The 16605-nt window shown below is 36.3% G+C and overlaps 1 pseudogene; it reads left to right on the forward strand.

The window, feature by feature from the left end:
• The first annotated feature begins 5936 nt into the window (after positions 1-5936).
• LOC105501350 lies at positions 5937-6874 on the forward strand (annotated as a pseudogene).
• The last annotated feature ends 9731 nt before the right edge of the window (positions 6875-16605 follow it).

Here is a 16605-nt window from a genome sequence, read left to right on the forward strand (position 1 = left end):
TGGGACTGTAAACTAGTTCAACCATTGTGGAAGACAGTGTGGCAATTCCTCAAGGATCTAGAACTGAAATACTGTTTGACCTAGTGATCCCATTACTGGGTATACACCCAAAGGATTATAGATCATGCTACTACAAAGACGCATGCACACGTATGTTTATTGCGGCACTATTCACAATAGGAAAGACTTGGAACCAACCCGAATGTCCATCAGTGATAGACTGGATTAAGAAAATGTAGCACATATACAACATGGAATACCATGGAGTCATAAAAAAGGATGAATTTATGTCCTTTGTAGGGACATGAATGAAGCTGGAAACCACCATTCTGAGCAAACTATCGCAAGGACAGAAAACCAAGCACCGCATGTTCTCACTAATAGATGGGAATTGAACAATGAGAACACTTGGACACAGGGTGGGAAACACCACATACCAGGGCCTGTCATGGGGTTGGCGGGGGTGGAGGGATAGCATTAGGAGATATACCTAATGTAAATGATGAGTTAATGTGTGCAGCACACCAACATGGCACATGTATACCTATGTAACAAACCTGCATGTTGTGCACATGTACCCTAGAACTTAAAGTAAAATGAAAAAGAAAAAATAGACTAAATGCTTTTAAGAGCCCTCACATGCCTTCTTGAATGCTTTGCTTCTTAGAAATTTTCCCACTTGTACCCTAAATAATCTCTTTCAAGTTCAAAGTTCCACAGAGCTTTAGGGCAGGAACAAAATGCTTCCAGTCTCTTTACTAAAGCATAGCAAGAGTCACCTTTATTCCAGTTCCCAACAAGTTCTTCATCTCCATCTGAGACCACCTCAACCTGGATTTCATTGCTCATATCACTATCAGCATTTTGGTCAAAGTCATTTAACAAGTCCCTAGAAAGTTCCAAACTTTCCCACATCTTCCTATCTTCCTCTGAGCCCTCCAAAGTGTTCCAGCCTCGGCCTGTTACCCAGTTCAAAAGTCACCTCCACATTTTCAGGTATCCTTATAGCAGTACCCTACTCTCTACGATACCAATTTACTGAATTAGTTCATTTTCCCACTGCTATAAAGACCTGTCTGAGGCTGGATAATTTATAAAGGAATGAGGTTTAATTGATTCGGTCTCACATGGCTGGGGAGGCCTCAGGGAACTTCAATTATGGCGGAAGGCAAAGGGGAAGCAAGGCACCTTCTTCATAAGGTGGCAGGAAGAAGAATGAACATGCAGGAGGAACTGCCAAACACTTACAAAACCATCAGATCTTATAAAACTCACTCACTGTCATGAGAACAACATGGGGGAAACCACCCCGATGATTCAACCACCTCCACTTGGTCTCTCCCTTGACATGTGGGGATTATAGGGATTATGGGGATTGTAATTCAAGATGATATTTGGGTGGTCACACAAAGCCTAACCATATCAGACCATAATCAGAGTGAACTGAAACACTTTTGCAAAGATGGGATTTTAATTTTAAGATGTATTATCCAAGCTGTGGCCAAGCTTTCTCCTTTCTAACTCTTAAACTTGAGACTATTTACAACCATGTTTATTACAATGTAATTACAATGGGAAAAATTTTGAAAGCAATTCATTTACCCAAAAATAAGGAATCAGCTATATGAATTATAATAAATCTCTTTCATGAAAAAATATACAATTATTTAAATCATGTTCTATAAAAATTGAGACAAAGGTAGTTGTCTACAATACAGCATTAATGAAAGATGGAATATAAAAATTCCCTACATAGAATGTAATTCCAATTTTGTATTTAAAAGTAGAGATGAAGAGAATAAGCCAGAATATTAATGGTGGTAATAACTCATAACAGTGAGTTATTATGACTGACAAGAGATACTACAAGTGTTAAATTTTCTTCTTTATACTACTCTGTATTTTCTAGATTTTTCTAAAATGTACATTTATTGATTCTATTTATAATCTCACAAAGAATAAATCATAAATTTAAACTATTGTATGATACTAACCAGTGTTATCAAGAACATGTAGAAATGGACATATGCTCTGTTAAGAGCACATAGTACTACTAAAATTGCATTTTAGAAGTACAATTTCACAGTATGACCCAAAACTTGGCTATCACTCTCCTAGAAAGTTATCCTAAGAATATTTAAGAGAAGTGTGCAAGAATTCAGAATATTTGGATCTAAGAAAATAATAAGATGCATAGATTACATATTTCATAACAAATCCCAGCAGTCTGTTCAGTAACCCATAATTAAATATCTTAATATTTCTCTAACAAATATATAAAGTGTAAAACTGAGCAGGATAAATAAAGGCTATAAATAGCCTTCTGTGAGTTCTAGACAGGTGATGACACAAAATGAATTTTCACCAAACACTGGAAAATATATGTGGTTTACATAGTTTTTTAATTGTCAGAATTATAGAAAAGAAAATGCAGACCTTTGCATCAAGAGATGTTCATCAGAGCATTATTTATTATGCAATTAAATGTATATTAATAATGAATTAGCTAGGAGTAGTGGCTCATGCCTGTAAACCTAGCACTTTGGGAGACTGAGGCAGGAGAACAGATTGAGTCCAGGAGTTTGAGACAAGCCTGAGCATCATGGCAAAACCTTATCTCCACAGAAAAATACAAAAATTAGCTGAGTATGGTGGCACACACTTGTAGTCTCAGCTACTTGAGAGGCTGAGGTGGGAGGCGAAGGTTGCAGTGAGCCAAGATTGTGCCACTGCACTCCAGCCTGGGTGGCAGAGTGTGACTCTGTTTCTAAAAATAATAATAATAATGGATTAGTTTAAAAGAAACTATGGTGATAGTAATACAATTGAATAATATTCATCCATTGAAAGGATGATATCAATTAGTATTCATTTAAATAGAATGACCTTCATAACATATTATTGAGTGAAAAAGTAAGTTGCAAAATGACGTTATCAAGAATTTCTGTTTCTTGAATAATAATGCAGACATAGTTTCCCCTGTTCCTTTTACAAAGTACAACTAAGAACCTTGAACATTATAAATGAAAGGAATGTAAGAACTCTGAAAGGTGGGAAGAAGTCAGACTGGTTGGGGACATCAGGACCCCAAAAATGATACAGTGGTGAACTTGCTGGATTTGCTTTTTGCTTCATCCCAGAAAATTATATTCTATCAAAAGATAACTGCTTTCCTCCAGGAAAACACCACAGAAAAACTCTGGCCTTACTCCTGTTCAGGCCAGCACAGTTTGAGTGAGGAGCCTCGGCTTCTAGCCTTAATAGGCTGTAATGAAACATTTCAACACTCCACTAGATAGCAGAGAAAGCCAAGTAGGGAGCTGGGACTTTCATCTTCACTGGCTGGTAATGAGGCCCACTTAATGTGATGACAGTAAGTACCATGTGGGGAACCTACTTCCATTCCCATCCAGCAGTCATAAGGCACTCATTACCCTCTCTCCGTGGTGGTGTAAAAGGGTGCCTAGTGAGAGTCCGGACTTTGACAATTAATCATTCAGCAGTAAGGCTTCCACCCCAATCAAGGAGTCACCAGAGACCACCAGATAGCCAAAACTCCTACTCCTGTTCATCCGGCAGAAGAGGACTACCATCTGTTGGGTATCAACAGAGGCCAAGTGGGGAACCTGAACTTCTATTTCCATATGTGTGAAGTCATAATGAGGTGGCAGCACCCTTCTCCTGCCAGAGTACTATCCAAAAATGTCAATTAAAACAGAAGGTTACAATTAGATATCATGCCTCACAACATAATACGGACATATCTAGGTTTCAGTAGAAAATCACTCATCATATGAAGAACCAGAAAATCTCAACCTGAATGAAAGGACAATTAATAGATGCCAACACCAGGATGGCAAGGAAGTTACAAATGTCTGACAAAGCTCCAAAAGGAGAGAAGAAAAAAGGTAGGGCTGAAATAGTACTCGAAGAAATAATGACTGGAAATTCCCAAAGTTAGCCAGAAGTGTAAATCTAGAGATTCAAGAAGCTGAGTGAATCTCAAACAGGACAAACTCAAGAAAATCCACACACCAAGGCACATCTGAAAACTAAACACAAAGAAAAAAAATCTTCAAAACAGTGAGAGAGAAATGACTGCTTACTAGAGGAAAAAAAACCACACACACACAGAAAGACAGCAGATTTCTCATCAGACACCACGAAGAACAGAAGGAAGCAGCACAATACTTTTCACAAGCTGAGAGAAAAGAACTGGCAAACAAATCACACTCAGCAAAAATATGCATCAGAAATGAAGAGGAAATCAATACATCATCAAATGAAGGGAAAGTAAGAGCAGACCTACCAGACCTATCCTAAAAGAATGGCTAAAGGAAGTGCTCTAAACATAAAGGCATGCTAAAAGAAGAAACTTTGGAACCTCAGGAAAGAAGAACACAGTAAACAAAAATATGAACAAATACAACAAGCTTTGCTTCTTCTTGACTGAAGCAAAAATTATAACACCAGTTGATATGTTTCTAAACATACCTAGAGGAAATATTTAATGCAATTATATTATAAATGAAAGAAGAGAAAGGGACATAAATGGACATAACTAATGGACATTTACTATACTTTATTGAAGCTCATAAAATAAAAACACCAGTAGGCTGTGCTTTTATATATGATATAATACTTAGAGCAGACACTAAAAAGCTATACAAAGAGAAACACTCAAAAACAGTATGGATAAATCAAAGTAGAATCAAATAAAACCTTTCAGTATCACACAGAAGACAGAGAGAATAAATCAAAACAAAACGAAAAAACAAAACACCAGAAAGAGCACACAGAAAACAAAAAATGGCAGAATTAAGCCCTGATAGATTAATAATTACATTAATATACATGGTCTAAATATATCAACTAAAAGGCATTGATTGGATTAAATGTTTTTTATAAGAAACTCACTTCAAATATAATGATATAGGCAGATTTAAAGTAAAACGATAGAAAAAGATATTTTATGCAAACATCAATCAAAGTAAAGCAAGAATGGTTACATCAGTATAAAATAAAGTAGACTTCAGAGAAAAAAGATTCCCAGAGCCAGAAAGGGGCATTATATAATAATAAAAGGGTAAATCCACCAAGATGACATAACAATCTTAAGTGTTGATGCACCAAATAGCACAGTTGCAAAGTATGTGAAGCAAAAGCTGATAGAAAAAGGAAGCATAGATAAATCCACAATTACAGTTGGAAACCTCAACATTCTACTATCAACAATTGGTAGAACAACTATACAAAAAGGCCAGGCGTGGTGGCTCTGCCTGTAATTCCAGCAGTTTGGGAAGCCGAGATGGGAGGATCACTTGAACTCAGGAATTTGAGACCAGTCTGAACAACAAGGCGAAACACCATCTGTACAAAAAATACAAAAATTAGCCAGGTGTAGTGGCTCGGGCCTGTAATCCCAGCTACTCAGGAGGCTGTGGTGGGAGGATTGCTGAAGCCCTGGGGGTTGAGGCTGCAGGGAGCCATGGTCATGACACCATATTTCAGCCTCGGTGACAGAGCAAGACCCTGTCCCAAAAACAAACAAACAAAACTATAGAGAAAATCAGCAAGGATATAGAAGAACTCTACAACACCATAAAACCATCAAAATATAATTGGCATTAAAAAATCAGAATATATACTATTTACAAAAGCCCATGCATGAAGCGTATACCGAAACAAACTATAACCTGAGAGATAAAACAAACCCCCAACAATTTAAAAGAATTGAAATAATACATAATGTATTCTCTGATCACAAGGGAAACAAATGACAAATCAATAAAAGAAAGATAGGAGTAAAACCTTCAAATACTTGAAAACTAACATATGTCTAAATAAACCATGGAAATACATTCATTAGTTTGCTCCTTTCTGCCTGTGGATGCTGCCAAGGGAAAATCACTAAAGTCTCTCTTCCCACTGCTATCATGTCTAAGTCAGCATCTCCCAAAGAGCCTGAACAGGTGCAGACAGCTTTCAAACAACTGATGAGAGTCTGAGGAGGCATTAGAACAATGGGGAATGCTCATGGACTGTGTGGTAATGAGAGACCAAAACACCAAGTACTCCAGGGGTTTTGGGTTTGTCACGTGGAGGAGGTGGATGCAGCCATGGATGCAAGGGATGAAGAATTGTAAAACCAAAGAGAGCTGTCTCAAGAGAAGATTCTCAAAGACCAGGTGCCCAGTTAACTGTGAAAAAGACATTTGTTGATGGCATTAAAGAAGACACTAAAGAACATCACCTAAGGGATTATTTTGAACAGTATGGGAAAATTGTAGTGATTGAAATCATGACTGACCAAGACAGTGGCAAGAAAAGGGGCTTTGCCTTTGTAACCTTGGACAACCATGACTCCATGGATAAGATTGTCATTTGGAAATAACACACTGTAAATGGCCACAACTGTGAAACTAGGAAAGCCCTGTCAAAGCAAGAGATGGCTAGTGTTTCCTTCAGCCAGAAGTCGAAGTGGATCTGGAAACTTTGGTGGTGGTTATGGGGTGGTTTCAATGGGAATGACAACTTTGGTTGTGGAGGAAACTTCAGTGGTCATGGTGGCTTTGGCAGCAGCCGTGGTGGTCGTGGATATGGTGGCAATGGGGATGGCTATAATTGATTTGGTAATGATGGAAGCAATTTTGGAGGTGGTGGAAGCAACAATGATTTTGGCAGTTACAACAATCAGTCTTCAAATTTTGGACCTATGAAGGGAGGAAACTTTGGAGGCAGAAGCTCTGGCCCCTAATGCGGTGGAGGCCAATACTTTGCCAAACCATGAAACCAAGGTGGCTATGGTAGTTCCAGTAGCAGCACTAGCTATAGCAGTGGCAGATTTCAATTCCTGCCAGGAAAGAAAACTTAGCAGGAGAGGAGATCCAGAGAAGTGATGGGGAAGCTACAGGTCGCAGCAGATTTGTGAACTCAACTAAGCACAGTGGTGGCAGAGCCTAGCTGCTACAAAGAAGACATGTTTTAGACAATACACATGAGTCTGGGGAAAACTTGAGGATTGTATTTATGACTAATGGTACAACAGATTATTTTAGTTTCTGTTCTGTGGAAAGTGTAAAGCATTCCAACAGAGGGTTTTAATGTACATATATATGTTTTTGCACCCATGCCATTGATTGCTAAATGTGATAGTCTGATAATGATGCTTAATAAATGTGTCTTTTTAAAAAATAAATAAATAATATTTATAATAGCATTTAAAGAATTAACATGAATTGGGGAAAAGCAAAACTAAACCCTCTCCCAGCAATAGAAAAGGAGGAACCACTTTCCAATTCATTTTGTGAAACTAGTATTGCCTTGATACCAAAATAAGAAAAAGACGGTTTTTAAAAACAAAAAGAAAGAAAACTGCAAACCAATATTTCTCATCATATAGATGCAAAAATCCTTATCAAAATGTTAGCAAATATAAATAAGCAATATGTAAAATGATTAAACACCATATTCAAATGAAGTTTATTTCAGAAATGCAAGGCTGGTTAAGTGGTTGAGAATCAATCAGTACTACCATATTAGCAGACTGAAGAAGAAAATCACATCAATTAATTCAGAAGATGAATTCAACAAAGTTTAACACCAATTTATAATTTTTAACTCTTATAAAAACAGGTCTACAGGGTAATTTCCTAAACTTGATTTTTTTAAATCTACAAAACTCTGTATCTAACATGATACTTAATGGTAAAAAAATTAATTATTTACCTCTAGACCAAGAACAAGATAAGGATTTCTGCTCTCAGCACTCCTGTTCAATACAGTACTGGAAGTTCTAGTCAGTGCACTAAAACAAGAAAAATAAATAAACGGCATGGAAATTGGAAGAGAGACGTAATGTAAAATAGTACAGTCATTCTGGAAAACGGTTTGACAGTTTTTTTAAAAAAAGAACTAAACATGCAATTACCATAAGACCTAACAACTGCACTCCTTGGTATTTACCCCAGAGAAATTGAGAATTATGCTTATAAAAACACCTATATACAAATGTTTGTGGCAAAATTATTAGCATTAGTCAAAAACTGGAAACAACCCAGTCCTTCAATGACTGACTCATTGTAGAAACTGTGGTATATCCATGTCACTGAATATTAATGAACAATAAAAATGAATGAACAGTTGATACATGTAAGAACAAACTGAATAATCTCTAGAGAATTATTCCCAGTGAAAAAGTCAAACCCAAAAGCTACACTATCTTTTCATTCATATAACATTCTTGAAATGACAAAAGTATAGAAATGGCAAACCTGTTAGAGTTATCAGGAGGGGAGTGAGGTGGGAGGGAAGTGGGTCCGTAAAAGAGCAGCATGAGGGATGTTTGTGGAGATGGAAATGTTCTATAGCTTAACTATCAATGCTGGTATCATAGTTGTGATTTTACAAGATTTTGCCATTGAGATAAACAAGGGAAAGTGTATATGCAGTCTCTCTGTAGTATTTTTCCCAATTACATATGTATCTACAATTATATCTAAAAAAATTAATTAAAAACGATTTTTAAATGCAGTCATATACTTTTATTTATGGAAAATTAAATACATCTGCATACCCATATCAAGTGGTCCAGATATATGCTCACCAAGCTGTTGACAGTAATTTTCCTTGGATGTGGTATTTCAGGAGATTTTGCTATTTGCTTTTTTAAATTTTTAAATGTTATATGAGTAATGTGCATAATACATAAATATATTCTTATTGTAAAATAATATAAGTAGAAATTTAAAGCAAAATACTCTGCCAGATAAAATCTCCTCCCAAGGATAATAATTATTAGCATTTTGACTTATATCCTTCCAGACTCAATTCTGTAATTGCATACAATTATGTATTATGTATACATGAATAAATAAATCTTTTCAGAATCATTTACAATAAATAGAATTATAGCCACCCTTCATAACTTCTTTTTTTCAAAAGTATGACTTGATAATATTTCCGTCTACAAATACTTATAACTACTTCATTTTTTAACCAGAGCATGGTTGTTCATAATTAATCTAATTCATTCCTTTTTTTTTTTTTGAGATGGAATCTCGTTCTGTTGCCCAGGCTGGAGTGTAGTGGTGCGATCTGGGCTCACTGCAAGCTCCGCCTCCCGGGTTCACGCCATTCTCCTGCCTCAGCCTCCCCAGTAGCTGGGGCTACAGGTGCCCGCCATCACGCCCGGCTAATTTTTTTGTATTTTTAGTAGAGACGGGGTTTCACCATGTTCGCCAGGATAGTCTCGATCTCCTGACCTCGTGATCCTCCCGCCTCGGCCTCCCAAAGTGCTGGGATTACAGACGTGAGCCACCGCGCCCGGCCAATTCATTCCTATAGGTTTAGATTATTTAATATTTTTGACTGTTATAAATAATGCCACATACACATTCTTGCAAATTGTTTTGCAGATAGAGAAATTTTCTGTAGAATCAATTCTTAGAGATGAAATTTCTAGGGCAAAGGGCTTATTCATTTCAAAACTTGAAAGAAGCTACCAAATTACCCACTAAAAAAGTAGACAAAAATATATACCTTCCAATTGTGTATGAGAATATTTGTTTCAAAACATACACATAACATTATCAATCCAATTTTTATTTTAATTTTAAAATTTTTAATCAAGAAAATTCAAAGATAAACTACATTAAGATATTGTTTCATATCCAACAAGACAAAAAAATTACTGGCTTCATTTTACTTCTCTCCTACCCTACTCAAAACACCCTGCCCTCTGCCAGCGTCCATGTTAAAATCATGGGTAGTTTTAACTTTCAGATTATTAATATTTTTAACATATTCATCAATTATTTAGACTTAACAATTAATTTTGCCAGCATCTTTGCTCTGTGGTTTTATTTGTGTCCTTTGCCATTTGTTTTATTTTACTTCTTTTTGCTTTTACTAGGATTCTCTCAAATAGGGAGGGCCAGTGAGTGGAACTGTCTTTGACACATCCAAAACTATCCTTAGCCCTCACTCTTGAATTCTACTTTGGCCGGGAATAGAATTCTAAATTTATAATAATTTCATCTCAGAATTCTGAAGACATTATTCCATTGTTTACTGTACTCAGTATTGCTTTAAAAAGCTTAATGACAATCTGATTTTCATTTATTTGCATGAAAACCGTTGTTTATCTCTGAAACCTTTTGGACATTTCTCTTTATCCTTGGAGAACTGAAATTTCACTGATGTCTAGCTGTGGCTCTCTTTTTATACCTCCTATGTAATACCACATGGTCTTTGAAACCTGGAGATTTACTGATTTCTTGAGCTCTAGTAAATGCTCTTTTCTCATTTAATTGATTATTTTCTCCCATTTATTGTCTCCTTACTTTCCCAGGGCATTACTATTTTATAGCTATGGGTATTCAGGATCTGCATTTTATTTGTTTTAAGTTTTTTTTCTCATACTCTCTGTAGCAGACAGCATAAAGCCCAGCCCTTGCCCCCCAGGATAGTCACATACCACTATCCAGAGACTGTAAATATGTTAACTTTTCACAACAAAAGGTATTTTGCAGGCATCACTAAGTTAAGGATTTGAAAAGGGAAGATTATCCAGGATTATCTGGGTAGACCCAATGTAATCAAAAGGATTCTTATGAGAAGGCAGTAGGATATCAGGGTCAAAGGAGGTATGACAACAGAAGCAGAGAGCAGAGAGAAAAGAGAGAAAAAGACTGGAAGATGCTTCATTGCTGGATTCAAAGATAGAGGAAAGGGCCACAAGCCAAGGAATGCAGCTGGCCTCCAGAAGCTGGAAGAGGCGAGAAAGCAGATTCTCTTCTAGAGTCTCCAGAAGGAACAGAGCCCTGCGAACACCTCGACATTAAGATTCTGATCTCTAAAACTATAAGATGATCAATTTGGGTTGTTTTAAGCCAGTACATTTGTGGTAATTTGTTACAGCAGCAATACGAAACTAATATAATTTCAAATTAACCCTTTATAATTCTGCATTGCTTCCTATGTGAACGACTCACTTCATCTTTCAGTATACTGATTTGATTTTCAGTTCTGTTCTTTCAGCTATTCAACCTATCAGTTAAAATGTCTTGTATTGGTTATGATGGTTATTTGCAAAAACTCCAACTACATTTTCCTCCCTTTAAAGGACTGTTTTTTTGTTTTTGTTTTCGTTTTTGTTTTGAGACAGGGTTTCTCACTCTATGGCCTAGGCTGGAGTACAGTGGCATGATATCACAGCTCACTGCACCCTCAATCTCCCTGGCTCAAGCAATCCTCCCACCTCAATCTCCTGAGTAGCTGGGACTGCAGGCACATGCCACCATGCCTGGCTAATTTTTCTTTTTCTTTTTTTTTTTTTTTTGTAGAGATAGGGTCTCACTATATTCAGTCTGTTTGTTTGTCTTTTAGGAATGCACTATCCATTCAAATCTGAGAATATCAGTTATCTGTATCATAAATTTTTTTTCCATTATCTTCACTTCCTAGATCTTAGCCCTTCTGTTTCTTAGTTCAGCAGCTCTTTCCTTAAATACATGGTGATTCTTGATTGTTGGCTTAGTTGTATTTGAGAATCTTATTCATTTGAGTGATAGTCCTGGTAACTCTAGCCTGTTTCTGGTTATTGTAGGAGAAAATCAACAAAAAAAAAATTTGCAGAATGGCTACAGCTTACCATTCAAGTCTAGAAAATCCTTTCTACAGATCATGAGATGCTAACAAAAAAGACCAGTGCAGCATGAGTACCGACAATCAAACAGATGCCAGCCAATATGCCATTGTTGCTGAGAAATCATGAGCTGCCTGACTCCTTCCTTTTCAGGAAGTTATACTTACACATATAACTTTGGGTGAATGCTAGAATGAATATTTCCCTTTTTATTAGTCTTTTAGTGGTGTGTGTCTGTGTGTGTGTGTGTGTGTGTCTGCTTGTGTCTTTGGGTCTTCCTCTCCTGTTCTCATAGGCATCAGGAGGTATTTTAACATTTGCTTCTGTTGGGTGTCCTATTCTAAACCTATAGGTGTAAGCAAAGATATCTAAATTCAAGCTCTTACCTTATGAAATTTTATTTGCTTCATCCTGCCCAAAAGAGTCTATGTAAATATTTCATTGTATTAAAAAACATTTATATAACACAGAAGCTTGTGTTTTCATTAAAAAACATTTATATAATGCAGAAGCTTGTACTGAAGATTTACCATTGTTTCCAATTTCAAAAGAGAATCCCTAGCAGCTCAAGAAGTACTTCCCTGGCCCAACAGATTCAAAGAGAAACAGAAGAGTGAAAGAGGCCCTTGACAAAACACATGTGAGAGAAATATATTCAGACGTATTCCACAACAGAGTCACTTTTAAAAACAATCTGATGCCAAGTTTAAACAGAAAGACGTCACTAATAAGTTCTAAAATAAAAAAAAAAACTTTTGTTCTAAAATAATAGAGAAGGAATGTATCACTAATATGTATTCATTAAATTACAGCATCTGATTTGAGACAAGTCTCAAAAGTCCAGAATCACAGAACCGGAAGGAACATTAAAGTCAACCAATTTGAGACTCTCCTTTTACAAATGAAGAAACTAAATCCATTAGAGTTTAAATGATTTTCCAAAGTTGCAAAGTCTTTCTCTACAGAACCAGAAATGGATACTCCTAAACCACTGTGCTTCTCTATGACAAACTGTTTAGTTATCTTTAGTCTTCCATCACTTAGATATTTGGTGACACCACCAAAGCAGTATTTTTACTTATAGTGAATTATCTAATTAGCTACTGTATTCTAAAAACACACAGAAGTCACTGGTTTGTTACACATTCTATCTTCCAAAATTAATGACCAGACTTTCTAACCTATTTTAGTAAGTTATAAAAAGAAAACATTATTTTATAGTAAATACAGTGTAATTACAACTTCTTTCAAAACTGGTTCTCTTCAAAATAAAATCTAAAGCAATAAGAAGAAAATGAACTTTCCCATGTGGGTTGCAGTATTTTACCGCTAGAAAGAACTTCAGTCTTCATGCAGCAGGGAAGAAAAATGAGGCCTGCAGAGGCTGCAGTCCAATCATTTTGTGCTGATGAGCTGGGTGACCTCGAGGGAGCCATGGAGCTGCACTAGGTTTGCCTTCTCTGAAATTCGTTGTCAGATTTCATTTGTATTATTACCTAATTTCCTCCATGATTAAGAACATTTCTTTTAGATTACAGACGCATGATATTTTCGGTTCAACTAGATACACTTATAAAATTAGGAGGATATTATTATCTTTTAAGCAAGTAAACAAACAAAAGATTGTATGATGAGATGTATAAAACTAGTTTACAGATTCATGCTACCATCATTCTCAACCCCAGAGCCAATGGAATGTCCTCAAATAATCACCTGACATCAGTGTGGGCTTACATGGCTTCAGAATCTTAGGATGCACAGCCAGTATATGTTGAAGAGATACAGCTTTACAACTGGTATTTTTCCAAATGGGGATTAAAATTTTCACTAACAATTGCTGCACATACCACCCAGGGTGTTACTAGATTTTCCTGAATTACCAAATGGAAATGATCTGAATTTAGTACTTAAGTATCATTTCAACTTTATAGCAAATACTTTAGAATTTTTATTTCACATTGCTTGCTAGCTATATTTGCATGGACTATTAGAAATAATTTATTCTACATAATGTGTCATTTTTCCATTTGACAAACGTTTCTCTCCTTTCTTTATTTTCAATTGATGTGAAATTTGTATGACTGATGTTGCTTTCAACTTAAACAGCTCATACATAACTATTGCTATTACCTGGGGTACAATTACAAGTGTCAAATCTGCAGCTGGCTTCCTCCTCTTCCTTTCATTTTTGGAAAAAAAATCACTGAGCAATCCAGTGGCTTCTGCCAAGACCTATGGAACAAGAATTATGTGTTACATGCAAATTCAAGCATGCCTTACAATTTTGTAAAATGAAAACTTAGAACACTACTAGTTAGTTAAGTTTATTCCACTATCTATATATATAATGATGCTTTGATGAGAATATATAATGATTTAATCAGTAATCATTCATACCTACTGGTGCAAGACTTCAAAAGGAAGCCTTTTCAGTAAGCCCGTGTGGAAACTTAAAGATGTGATGTCAGTTATTTTAAAACACTATGTAGTGGCAACTTTCTATTATTAGGCATGTTTAAACATTCAACTTTTAATAAGTTATACATGCTAGTGCTAATCTTTATAATATCTTATATATTTAGAAAGTTAAAGATTTAAAGTGTTCCAAGTTATTTGTATGTGTTATCTTGCTTGAGCCACAAAACAACCCAAATGAGATAAGTAGTGCTGATGTCTACACAGATGTTACATACAAGATAATATATGACGACTGTCTAGAGCACAACATTTTCAATAAATGCTGGCCCAGAATGGGGGTTCAATAAACAGTGTTTCCTGTCCTCTAAAGTGCTGGCAAGTGACAGAATTGGGCCTGGAAATCAAATCTTCTGGTTCCCAATCTAATATTTTCCATGCTGCATGACACTAACTCTACAGGTAAAAGTTAAACTGAGATAATGAAACATCAACTAGCCATAGTCTCCTACCCGCAAGGGCAAGAGAAGGTTGCAGTTAGCTCTCAGACAGACCACTCTGTCATGTCCTAGAGCTTCACGTGGAAAAGGAAGCAAATTCTATTCTCTTCCTATGAATGAGTTGCACAGGCAGCTTCCAGCCTGGTATAGTAGTTAATAGCACAAAATGAACTCCCTCATAACAAACACCCAGGTACCTGTGGCTCCTTTTTTTCCATTATGGAAATTTTCAAACATCAGAAAAAGCAGAGATGGATAATATAAAGAGCCTTCGTGGACCATCACCCAGCTTCAACAATTGCCAACATTTTACCTATCCATTTGTTTTTTCAGACATGCAGCTTTACGATGTCTCAAGACTGTTGGCTGCATAGTTTCCATGAGGTCAGAAAACAGTGCTGACCTGGGAAAGCTGGAGAGGGAGAAATTGCAGCTCTCACACCTTTTATTTCCTGCCCTACCTCCAAATCAGAGGATAAATTTACCACAGGTCCCAAGAAGCCAAGAACCAAAGAACACATAGAATTTGAAAGGTGACCTCTACTAATTCTGATTTGGGTTATTGATTTGCTGATCCCAAATATGATATAACTTGAAAGTGTCTTCCTCTTAAATATGAATAATTGGCTTGTGAATTCTGCCATTTCTGAATTCCTATACCAGTATCCTTATACATGGTTCATGTTACTTCTAGTATTCTGCCTTAAATTACATTTATTTGTAAATGTGCCCTTACCTTCCTATAGTTTAATGGAAATTTTATATTCCTTTTCACAACTGGAAAGTAAACTTTTACTAAATAAGTGCTATGGAATAGTTATTGAATTTATTATAGTTGAATTCCAAAGCTTAACTCTATATATTCTGAAAGTTTTAAACATTTTTCTTGAATTGAGACAAAATATAATTTGATACAACAGAGAAAAAAAGTAACTTGAGTAATCAAACAACTAAAAAAAAGTAACTCCACAATTATTGACTCAGGCAAAAATAAATGTCTGCCTCAAATTCCTAATATATGAATAAACTCAGCACTGAAACTACATGTGTTTTCTTAACCCTGCTAAACTTTATATTCTTATCACAAAATGATGCTACATAAATGACAAATACTGAAATATAAAGTGAAACTGGCTTTTGGCATACAATCCATAGTCATCTCATTATGGCCATGCTCAGTGCTTAGGGAATACTTCCATCCAGCACGTGGAATCCCTTTCAGCAACTCTTTCACTGGTTCTTAAAATACTTCTGGGAAAGGAAAGGCACATTGCCTCTGCTTTTAGAAACCAGAAAAGTGAGTCATTGAGGCAAAGTCCCTGCCTGGTTTATAGAGGAAATCAGTGGACACTTGAGGGTTTGAACTGTCAACTTCTGGATCATTCATACAGTAAGTTAACAAATTTTATTAAATACACATTATGTTCTAGACCCAGCACTAGGCCTTAGGAATAAAAAGATGAATAACTCAGTTTACCCTCAAGGAACTTGCAATGTAGTAAAAGGAAACAAACTTGTGGAGTAAGCGCAAAGAAGTGTTACTATAAAGGTATAAATGTTTCTAGATGCCATTAATGTAAAAACTGCAATTACTTTTGTGCCAACCTGATATTACAGACATTATAATAAAAAGATGTACTGATTTTACAGGGAACCCAAAAGTAAGATTAAGCTATTCTCCTGAGGTACAGTAGAGAAAGTGCCTAACCAATTGACTCTTGAAAAATGACAGGAATATTGGCCATGGAATCAAGGACAAGTAATCTCAGCCCCAGTAGTTGTCAATGTCCCCCTTTCAGCCCCAGTAGCACTGGGAAGTCAGGCCTCCCGCTTCTGCTGCTGCTTTCTATCTCCTCCATCTGCTTTCAGAATTGGAAGCTGTGACTTGGCTAAGGAGCACAATTGTAGACTGCCATCAAGGCAGTCAGCACACACCAGCCCATTTGCTAAATGTCTGTATCTCTTTCTTTTTTCTCTAGGCCCTTCAGCTCAGAAAGGAACATCAGACAACTTTTAAGTTCTCATTCAAAAGCAAGACTGTCA

This window comes from Colobus angolensis, unplaced genomic scaffold (genome assembly GCF_000951035.1).
Source record: "Colobus angolensis palliatus isolate OR3802 unplaced genomic scaffold, Cang.pa_1.0 Scaffold70, whole genome shotgun sequence".
Taxonomy (NCBI): domain Eukaryota; kingdom Metazoa; phylum Chordata; class Mammalia; order Primates; family Cercopithecidae; genus Colobus; species Colobus angolensis.